The following is a 4,101-nucleotide window of genomic DNA, read 5'->3' as shown; positions in this document are numbered from 1 at the left end:
ACGCCGGGATCACGCCCTGAGCCGAAGGCAGATGCTTAACCGCTGTGCCACCCAGGCGCCCCTGTAACCTGAATTTAAAGCAACATATTTAGGGGGGCCTGGGTGTACTCAGTCCGTTAAGCGTCTGCCTTCGGCTCAGGTCATAATCTCAGGGTCCTGGGACTGAGCCCCATGTTGGGCTCCCTGCTCAGCAGGGAGCCTGCTTCTCCCTCTCCCTCTGCTCCTCTCCCCCACCCCTNTGCTTCTCCCTCTCCCTCTGCTCCTCTCCCCTACCCCTCTCTCAAATAAATAAAATCTTGAAAAAAAAATAAAGCAACATATTTATTTCAATGTATACTAGGGGAAAAAATCTATCTAGCCTACCCAATATTTTATTTCAGTGTGTTTCTTAGGAAAAACTAAATGCAGCTTTTAAAAAATGATTGATTTTAAGGGAAAAATTTAAGTGAATACTAATACAGGAGATACGTAGACAGGATCAAAATGAACAGAGATGTAAAGTTTGGAAACTCTGCTCTGAGGTTTGGTGGGTTAAGCCAGTCCAGCTCTGGGGTCCAGAACTCAAAATGCAGTCAGAGCCCTGGGAGAGATGGGGAGCCCCAGGGGTGCGAGGGGCCATCCATGCTGGGGAGAGAGCCCAGGGCCGGGCTTACCACTCCTGCCTGGCACAGACCAGGGCTCTTCCCATGGGGAAGGGTGTGCTGCTGTCTTCCAAGGTCACACAAGGGCAGGTCCCACCTTCCCTCCAAGGCTCTGCCCTGGGCATCCCTGGGTTCCTTCATCCTCCACTGAGAGGCCTTTGCCCTGAGCCAGTCCTGGGCGATGCTCCCCAGCCCCCATGGCTGCCCCTCAGCACAGCCTCCCCCCCTCCTTAGTCTCCAGGGAAGCCTTTCCCTTTCCTTTTTTTTTTTTTTTAAGATTTATTTATTTATTTGAGAGAGAGAGAGAGAATCCACGCATGAGGGGTGGGGAGGAGCAGAGGCGGGGGAGAGAGAATCCCAAGCAGACCCCCTGCTGAGCGCAGAGCCTGACACAGGGCCCTGAGATCCCAGGACCCAGGGATCATGACCTGAGCTGAAACCAAGAGTCAGATGCTTAACTGACTGAGCCACCCAGGCGCCCCCAGGGAAGGCCTTTCTATAAACCCCTCACATTCTCCGTCAGTCATGGCGCTCTGAGCTTGTGTGTGAATGCACATGCGTGTGTGTGGATGTATGTGTGTGTGCATATGTGTTGGGCAAGCCGCTGTGTGCGCACGTGTGTATGTGTGTACCTGTGTGCTTGTGTCGAGTGCGGGTCTGTTGGCAGCTGCTGGGGACGAGCTCACTGCAGCTGCGGGTCCTGGCCCAGCGGCCTTGTGGTTGAGTCACCCTGAGCTGGGCCTCTCCTGTCTCTAAGCCTCTTCTATCAAATGTGCCCCCAGTCTTGGCCTCAGGGTAGTTGACGCGGTAGCTGCGCGGACGTGTATACACGGGGTACCCGGCACATCCGATGTGCTTGGGGAACATGACCACTGTCACCGGCATTGCTGGTTGGGTGGGGGGCGGCTTGTGCTGGGAGGGGCTGTTTCAGGGGCAGCTGCTGTAGGTGAGGCAGCCCACAAACAGGAGCAGCTTGGGGCGCTCTGAACTCATTAAGAACACCCCCTTATGGAGCCCAGGCCCTGAAGGAGAGACTGGGCGGGCTGCCCACAGTCACTGATCCAGGCCACCAACACTCATGTTGTCTGATTCCAGGCCAGGCACCAGGGCAAATCCCGGAGGCCCGCCCCTGCCCTCTTGAGATCATCAGCAAACGATCCCATGATTATTTAATCAGTCCTGTGCATGTGCCAGGAAGCAGCAGGACGAGGACGGAGTGGCATCGGATATGGGGCCACCTGACCTGTGGGTAGGGCCAAGGTGGGCTTCCCTGGGGGCTCTGGAGCTGAGCCATGAGTGTCCTGGCTGGTACAGGAGGAGGAGGGGCACAGCCCATTAGAGGAACCGGGAGTGGCTGGTGGGTCTGGAGCCTGGGGAGGGTGTGTGTGTGTGTGTGTGTGTACGCGTACACGCGCACATGCACTCCCTCACAAGGGGTCCTGAGCTTTGATTGCATTGGCTTTAAGGGCCATGAGGAGTCATGGCAGTGTTGGAGTTAGGGACGGTGCGAACAGATTTGTGTTCTTAAAAGATCACTTGGGCTTCTGGGGAACTGCAGGAGGCAGGAGTAGAGGCTGGGAGACCTGGGTGGAGGTCCCGGCCAGGGTGAAGGCAAAGAGAATGGGGGCATCCAGAGATGAGAGGGAGAGTCAAGGAGGTGCTGGATGCCCAGGGGGTGCAGGGTCCTCCAGTGGCAGGTGCTCTGCAAACACTGATGATGGGTGCTCTGCAAACATTTGGTGAGTGGATGATGGATGGGGACTGCTGCAGGAACAGGGGTGTGAAGGAGGCTGAGGAGTCTGATTCAGATGTGATACGAGGGGATCCCAGAGCATTCAAGCCCAGACTGGCCTGCTGTCCTTTGGATTCTCACACTTAGGAGGACAAGGGCAGGAGTGTGACAGGTGGCCCGTGGCAGCAGGGTGGTTTCCTGGGTGTGCAGACTGCATGGTCGCGCTGGGCCCGTGCTCCGGAGGGCCCCTCGCATGGTTCAGTGCTCTGCTGCTGCCACGTTGAAATGCTTCATTTTCGAACAAGTGATCTTGAGTTTTTGCTTCGCACTGGGTCACACAAGTTCTTTAGCTGGTCATGCCCTGAAGACCAGAGGAAGCCGGCGAACAGAGCAAGGAGGTAGACACAAGGGAGACCAGTGTCTTCTGCTGGCCTGTGCGAAAGTGGACACGAGCCACCCAGGGGTCTGGAGAGAAGGCAGCTGGGGGCAGGTGGGAACAAAGTCTGTGAACTCGGGGCAGGGACAGGCATGTCTTCACTTACTCACAAAATGCCTCTACTCCCAGTCGACCCACTGGCTGAGCATTTGTGGGCATCCTGGTCCTGGGAGGCTAGCTCACCCCTTTCAGTGGCCTCTGTGTACTGGAGCCTACCAGTAGTATCTCTGCTCTGCAAACAGGAGAAGGTTCAGGGTGTGCAGGGCTGGGGTCCCAGCTCGCCCCTCCATGCCGTGGAGCAAAGAACTGAGGGTCTGCCTTGAAGTCCAAGGTCATTCTGGAGCCAACAGGGAATCTTAGAGGAGGCAGCGACTGTATGGACTTCATTCCCTTCGAAGCATGTATCGTCCAAAAACTGTAACTGGGGTTGAAAAAGCTTTAGGCCAGTCAGGGCTGGCACACCTCTAAATGCTTCCCTCAGATGGTTTCTGGAAGCTTCCATGTATTGCCATTTATATTGACGCATTTAATCATTGCAAAAACCTTGCAAGGTGGGTAGGATTATCCACAGTTAACCGATGAGAAAACAGAGGATTGGAGATTTGTAACTTAATCAGTAGCTGGGCTGGGGCTGGATCCAGCCTGGTCTGTGTCCCCCAGAAGTTGTGCCCTTACCCGAGTTCCCTCCCACCTCCTTGACGAGGGGGAGGGACGGGGACTGGGACCTCGGGGAGCAGAGGCGGCCCGTGCTGGCCTGTGATGATTTGAAGGCAGACGTCCCGGGATTTGCTTCTGAGTAATATTCCACATGAGACACGGCTGTTTGCCAGCTCATGAGGACTGTCACCTGTCTGTGACTGAGCCAAGACTCAGGCATTTGGGGGCTGGGGGAGGGAAGCAAACCTGAGGCTGGTGCCGAGTCCCACTCCCTCAAAACAAGCCGGCTCTTAGGCATTGAAAGGGGGCCATGGAAGAGCAAAGTTCCTTTTGCAAGTTTACTTTCTGCCTTTTTATTATTATTATTTTTATTTATTTATTTATTTATTTATTTATTTATTTATTTATTTATGTAGGCTCCATGTGGAGCCCAACTTGGGGCTTGAACTCATGACCCTGAGATCAAGACCTAACCTGAGGTCAATAGTCAGATGTTTAACTGACTGAGCCAAGCAGGCACCCTATTTTCTGCCTTTGAAAAAACCCTTTGCGAGCGGGTACAGCCACCGTGAGAGGACAGAGTGGGTGCATTCTGGGCACCTAGGCACAGGCAGGGCAAAGGCACGGGCTCCTAA

At 54.8% G+C, this 4,101-nt stretch overlaps 1 protein-coding gene and 1 long non-coding RNA gene across 2 annotated transcripts in view; both read left to right on the top strand.

The window, feature by feature from the left end:
* LOC117803044 overlaps positions 1-4,087 on the top strand; it is a 10,793-nt gene extending 6,706 nt beyond the window's left edge. Inside the window, exon 3 of the long non-coding RNA XR_004626619.1 lies at positions 1,737-4,087. This is a non-coding gene — a long non-coding RNA (uncharacterized LOC117803044). The remainder of the gene's footprint in view (positions 1-1,736) is intronic.
* The window catches only part of FAM78A (family with sequence similarity 78 member A), a 21,230-nt gene that overhangs the window by 7,690 nt on the left and 9,439 nt on the right, over positions 1-4,101 (top strand). The gene's annotated exons all lie outside the window — the stretch shown is intronic.

Source organism: Ailuropoda melanoleuca, chromosome 7 (assembly GCF_002007445.2).
Source record: "Ailuropoda melanoleuca isolate Jingjing chromosome 7, ASM200744v2, whole genome shotgun sequence".
NCBI lineage: Eukaryota > Metazoa > Chordata > Mammalia > Carnivora > Ursidae > Ailuropoda > Ailuropoda melanoleuca.
Note: the sequence above shows the minus strand (reverse complement) of the source record. Positions and strands in the feature narration are given on the sequence as shown.